Here is a 6,879-nt window from a genome sequence, read left to right as displayed (position 1 = left end):
ATCATTGATGGACTCAAGTGTGGCAGCGGTAGTGAGGTTGGTCCAGGATTAGACATTGTTTTGTTCTGCTGTGCATGGGGTCGCTATGAGTCAGTTCTGACTCGATGGCACCTGACAACAACAACAACAACTCTGTAAAGGGCCAGATAGTAAACGTATTTGGCTTTGCAGGCCATATAGTCTCTGTGGTAACTACTCAACTCTGTCATTATAGTGTCAGAATAGCTATAGATTATACATTAAACAATGGATGGGGCCATGTTCCAATAAAAATTTATTTACAAAAGCAGTCAGTGGTCTGAATTCAGCCCAGCTGCTTCTCTGCATGGGGTCCCGTATTCCGCTTGTGCTCTCTCCCTTGATGGTCTTGCGGTCCTCTGCTTCTGGACTGTAAAGTTAACTACGCTTTTTTTTTTAAATAAAACTTCTACCTTCACAGTTGTGACGGTTGTAATTAGTCATGATAACAACTACTTACTACCGAATCATAAGAATCTTGTCCTGTTCTCTTTTCACCAGACCCATCTAGACAAGATGAAAACTATTCAGTGGGGTCTCTACCTTCCTCTGCATACTCTTAAGTTAGACTCCCTCTTGAAAACTTGTAAGCCAGTTACTTCATGCCATTATTGTCCCCTCATTTTAGCTAGCCCATTGTCTAAGTTGACCATCCCTATCTACCATGTATACAGAGGGGATAGCATTGATACTTGATGAGAAGTCTCCATCCCTCTCAGTTGGTATTTTGAGCTACTATATCCATAAGCACTGGTCAAGTTCATCAAATTGTAGCAATTTACACTCACTTCCTTTATCATTGTTTTTTCTTCCTCTAGTTGAGTTTTTCTGAAGAAAATTAAAACAAGTCCATGAGAGCCAAAATATCACCTTGAATATATCCCACCTGAACTTAGAGATCATCTGATGAACAGATTTGATACATTAAACACTAAGGACCAAAGATCAGAAGAGTTATGGGATGACATCAAAAGCATCATACACAAAGAAAGCAAAAAGTCATTCAGAAGACAAGTAAGAAGGAAAAGATCAAAATGGATGTCAGAAGAGACAATGAAACTTGTTCTCCAGTGTAAAGATGCTAACGCAAGTGGAAGAAATGAGGAGATCCAAGAGCTGAACAGAAAATTTCAAAGATCAGCTCGAGAAGACAAAGTCAAATATTACAACAAAATGTGCAAAGATCTGGAGTCAGAAAACCAAAAGAGAAGGGCATGCTCAACATTTCTCAAGCTGGGGGAACTGAAGAAAAAAATTCAAGCCTCGACTTTTGTTATTGAAAGATTCTCTCGGCAAATTATTGAATGATGCAGAAAGCATCAAAAGAAGATGGAAAGAATACACAGAGTCACTGAACCAAAAGTAAAGTTTTACTAAAGGTAATACAGACATGACAGCAATCATACACTGACAGAGAACTTGCAGAGGTTCAAGCTGGATTCAGAAGAGAACGTGGAACGAGCAATATCATTGTTGATATCCCATGGATCTTGGCTGAAAGCAGAGAATACCAGAAAGATGTTTACCTCTGCTTTCTTGACTATGCAAAGGCTTTCGATTGTGTGGATCATGACAAGCTATGGACAACATTGAGAAGTATGAGTATTCCAGAACACTTAATTGTACTTCTGAGAAATCTGTACCTAGACCAAGAAGCAGTTGTTCGGACAGAACATGGGAACACTGAATGTTTTAAAATTGAATACTGTCAGATAATTGAATACTGTCAGCAACAGAATACTGTCAGATAAAGTGCCTCAAGATAAGCCTCTCAGATTGGAAGTCACTCAAATACAACTGGGGAAGAGCTACCTCCACAAAGTAAATTTGACTGTGATGACGCAAGTAGAGTAAACCTTTCAGGACCTTCATTTGCTGATGGCACACAACTCAAAAAAAAAGAAAAAAAAAAAGAAGAAGAAATAGTTCCTGACATCCATTAATAATCAGTACATGGTAGTATATGATCAGTCTCTTTTTTGTGATGTCACAGAGGCCATCGGCGATTTCACCATGAAGCTGAACGTCTCCTGCCCAGCCACTGGCTGCCAGAAACTCATTGAAGTGGACGATGAACGCAAGCTTCATACCTTTTGTGAGAAACGAATGGCCACAAAAGTTGCTGCTGAATCACTGGGTGACGAGTGGAAGGGTGATGTTGTCCGCATGAGTGGTGGGGATGACAAGCAAGGTGTTCCCATGAAGCAGGGCATCTTGACCCATGGCCATGTCTGCCTGCTTCTGAATAAGGGGCATTCCTGTTATAGACCAAAGAGAACTGGAGAAAGAAAGCATAAATCTATCCGGGGTTGCATTATGGATGCCAACTTGAGTGTTCTTGGTTACTCTAGAAAAAAGAGAGAGAAAGATATCCCAGAACTGACAGATACAATTGTGACTCATCACCTGGGGCCCAAGAGAGCTAACAGAATCCACAAACATTTCAATCTCTCTCAAGAAGATGCTGTCCACCAGTATGTTGTGAGCAAGCCACTGAACAAAGAAGGCAAGAAAACCAGGACCAAAGCGCCCAGGATTCAGCGTCTTGTTACTCCACGTGTCCTGCAACATTGCTCTGAAAAAACAATGCAGTAAGTAAAATAAGGAGGAGGCTGCAGAATATGCAAAGTTTTTGGCCATACACAGAGTAGACAGGGATGGGCAACTTGGACATAGGCTACCCAAAGGGGGGGAGGGGAGGGGATACAAAGGCAAGAAGTGACTGGCTTACAAGCTTTTGAGAAAGAATCTAGATCCAGAGGGTGTGGAGGAAGGTAGCATCTCCACTGAGTAGTATCCAATCTGTCTGGGTGGGGCTGATGAAAGGAAATGAGGATAGGTCTCTTGTAATACAACAGTGAATAATTGCTATCAGGTCTGCAGGAACAGATTGCCAAGAGACAGAGGTTGTCTTCTCTGAGGGCTTCTACCTTCAAGTTGGAATCCGATCAAAAATAAGAGATGTCTATGTGTGACAAATAAATACACTCATATTTTAAAAAAATGAAAAGAGGTAGTGTATGATTAAGAGCCAAGGGTACCAAAAGAAGAAGTCCAAGGTGCACTGAAGACAGTGGCAAAGAACTAGGACCCGGGAATTGATGAAATACAAATGGAAATATTTCCACAAACTGATGCAGCACTGGAGGCATGCACTCATCCATACCATGAAACTTGGAAGACAGCTACCTGGTCAATTGATTGGAAGTGGTCTATATTTGTTCCCTTTCCAAAGAGAAGTGCTACCCAACAGAATGTGGAAATCATCAGATAATTTCATTAATATCACATGCAAGTAAAAATGTGTTGAAAATAATTTATAAATGACTCCAACAGTACATTGATAGGAAAATGCCAGAAACTCAAGCTGAATTCTAAAAAGGACTTGGAACTAGACATATCATTGCTGATGTCAGATAGGTCTTGGCTAAATTCAAAGAATACCAGAAATATGTTTATCTGTCCTTTATTGACTATGCAAATGCTTTTAGCTTTGTGCGGATCATGACATGCTATGGATAACACTGCAAATAATGGATATTCCAGAATACTTAATTGTGCTCATGAAGAATCTGTACATAGACCAAGAGGAGATAGTTTGAACAGAACAAGGGAACAATGAATAGTTTAAAATCAGGAAAGGTGTGCATCAGGGTTGTATTCTTTCACCATACTTATTCAATGTGTATGCTGAGCAAATAATCTGGGAAGCTGTATTACATGAAGGAGATCATGGCTTCAGGATTGGAGGAAGAGTCACTAACAACCTGTCAAATGCAGGTGACACAACCTTGCTGAATGTGAAGAGGACTTAAATACTTACCAATGAAGATCAAAGACCATAGAATTTAGTATGTAAAGAAGTAAACAATCCTCACAACTGGATCATGATCAATGGAGAAAAGATTGAAGTTGTGTTGGATCCACTATCAACACTCATGGAAACAGCAGTCAAAAAATCAAATGAAATGCCTTAGGCAAATCTGCTGCACAAAACCTATTTAAAGTGTTCAAGAACAAAGATAACAGTTTGAGGACTAATAGGTGCCTGGCCCAAGACATGGTATTTTCATTAGCCTCCTATGTATGTGAAAGTTGGACAATGACTAAAGAATACCACAGAAGAATTGATGTCTTTGAGCTATAGTGTTGGAGAAGAATATTAAAAGTGTCATGGAGCTCTCTCTCTCTCTCTCTCTCTCTCGGGTCCTGGCTTCCAAGATGACAAAGAAAAGTAGGAACAATCGTCGTACCAAAAAGGATCGCGGCCACATGCAGGTGCAGCCTATTCGCTGCACGAACTGCACCCACTGCGTACCCAAAGACAAGGCCATTAAGAAGTTCGTAATTCGAAACATAGTAGAGGCCGCAGCCATCAGGGATATTTCCGAAGCCAGTGTCTTCGATGCATAAGTGCTTCCCAAGCTGTACGTGAAACTGCATCATTGTGTGAGCTGTGCCATTTACAGCAAGTTGATCAGGAACCGCTCTCGTGGAGCTCGGAAGGACCGAACACCCCCACCCCGATTTAGACCTGCAGGGGCTGCCCCATAACCGCCACCAAAGCCCATGTAAAGAATTGAGCCCTTAAAAGGTTGAAGTAAAACTAACCTGCAAGAAAAGAAAAGAAAAATTACACTTTGTGGAAAAAAAAAAAAAAGTGTCATGGATTGCCAAAAGAACACACAAAGCTGTGTTGGAAGAAATACCACCAAAATGTTCCTTAGAAGACAGGTGGTTGAAACTTCAACTCCCATACTTGGAAGTGTTAGCAGGAGTCTCCAGTCCCTGGGGATGGATATCATTCTATTTATAATGTTTTATTGTGAATTATGTGACAGTTTACATCGGAGAACATTAGTTTTACATTCATTCTATCTTATATCGTTTCATTGCCATGGTTACAATCCCCTCCATGCATCATCAACCAACCAAAGGGTATACCCTACAAGCCCGCCCCCTGGTCGTCAGCACACAGCCCCTCTCCCTCTCTGGATCTAAAGTCCCCAGCTACTCCATCTCTCCACGTCATCGTCTCTGCCTCCATCTCTGGTGTCACTGCTTCTCTGGGTAGGGTCCTGCTCTCTGCTCTTCTCCCTTGATGGTCCCAGGGACCTCCGCTCCTAGGCTGAATAGTTAATCACTCCCCTCCTTGCTACAAAACGTCTGCCTTTACATTTCCAACCCTCACAAGCAGTCCTGATAACAATTATTCACTATTGTATCACAGGAGAACCATCTGCATTTCCTTTCATCATCTCCGCCCAGACAGATTGGATACTACTCAGTGGAGATGCCACCTTCCTCCAAGCCCTCTGGATCTAGATTCCTTCTCAAAAGCTTGTAAGCCAGTCACTTCTTGCCTTTGTGTCCCCGCCCCCCCACACACTTTGTGTAGCCAATGTCCAAGTTGCCCATCCCTGTCTACTCTGTGTATGGAGGGGGTGGGAATGGTCCTTGCTGCAAAGATTTGTTCCCTCAGCATGCCATTCTTCATAGAATGGAAAGTCAGTGACCCCCCCAGAAGGTAGATAGACTCATGGCAGAGACAGTGCAGGTTTGGGCAATGTTTCAGTCTCTTGTGATAGGACCATTGATTATAAGTCATGACAACCCCTACTAGACCTGGATCATACTCTTTTTTCTTCCCGATGTGCTCTTCTTTAGCCTTTTCTCTTCTAACAAATTCATATGGTAGTAACCCATATATTAAATTAGAAGCGATATGTTAAAGATGGAAACAATATTATCCGTCTGGGTTCTCGAATGACAATGGAGTGAAGTTTGGGGTTTTTTTCTTACAACTCATAGAAGACATTAGAGGGCTTAGGGAGGGAGGGGGCCAGATAATGTAGGACCATTTAAGTCATAGTGAAGATTTTGACTTTACTCTGAATGAACTAGGAAGTCGTTGGAATATTTGTACAGAGAAATGACATGATCTAATTTGCAATTTAGGAGAGTCTTTTGTGTTGACTCTAGATACCTGGTGATGCAGTGGTTAAACACTTGGCTACAACCTGAAAGGTGAGAAACCACCAGTTGCTCCATGAGAGAAAGGTGTGGTGGTCTGCTTCCATAAAGACTGAGAGCCTTGGAAACCTTATGTGGCAGCTCTACTCAGTCCTATCAGGTCCCAATGAGTTGGAATTCACTCAAAAGCAATGGATTTGTGTTGACATTAGGCATATGGGAGTCAAAACCAGAATTAAAGAGAACATTTAAGAGATTATTACAACAAACTGAAGAGGAGATGATGATGATGATTTGGGCAAAGGCAATGGAAATGAGGGTAGTTGCTGCTGCATGCCACCAAGATGGTTCCAACTCAAAGTGACCCTTATAGGGTATCCAAGGCTATAAATCTTCGCATGAGGAGAAAGCCTTATCTTTCCCATATGGAGTGACTGGTGGACTTGAACTGCTGAAGTGTGCAGCCCAACACTTAACCAACTTTGATACCATGGCTCTTTAGTAAGGGTATTTACAAGTGGTCAAATTCAGAATATATTTTGAAGGTAGAGCTGGTAAGATTTGTTGACGAACAACATGAGCAGGCTTCAAAAATGTCATTATCTTCTACCACAGACCTTGTGGTTCAAACCTATCTTGTGGGCCAGTGCATTATCCCACAGCAATGCACCGGGACTCCATTCCTTCAAAATTGTAACTTGAGGCTTGAATTTTTCTTCAACACTTTTAAACTTGAGAAATGATTTCTTTTTCTAACTCCAGGTCTTTGCACATTTCATTATAATGAGTTCTGCTAAGACACGGAATCTCAAAGAACCTGGAAATTTGTGGGTTCTACCCTAGATCCACTGGTCAGACACTTTGGGGTTTAATCCCAGCAGCCTGCTT

The 6,879-nt window shown here is 41.6% G+C and overlaps 2 pseudogenes; both read left to right on the top strand.

Moving 5' to 3' along the window:
• The first annotated feature begins 2,031 nt into the window (after positions 1–2,031).
• On the top strand, positions 2,032–2,976 carry LOC102830754 (annotated as a pseudogene).
• A 1,263-nt stretch (positions 2,977–4,239) lies between these two features.
• LOC102817545 lies at positions 4,240–4,593 on the top strand (annotated as a pseudogene).
• Positions 4,594–6,879: the final 2,286 nt, after the last annotated feature.

Source organism: Chrysochloris asiatica, unplaced genomic scaffold (genome assembly GCF_000296735.1).
Source record: "Chrysochloris asiatica unplaced genomic scaffold, ChrAsi1.0 scaffold00134, whole genome shotgun sequence".
Classification (NCBI taxonomy): domain Eukaryota; kingdom Metazoa; phylum Chordata; class Mammalia; order Afrosoricida; family Chrysochloridae; genus Chrysochloris; species Chrysochloris asiatica.
This window is presented reverse-complemented; position numbering and strand designations above follow the sequence as displayed.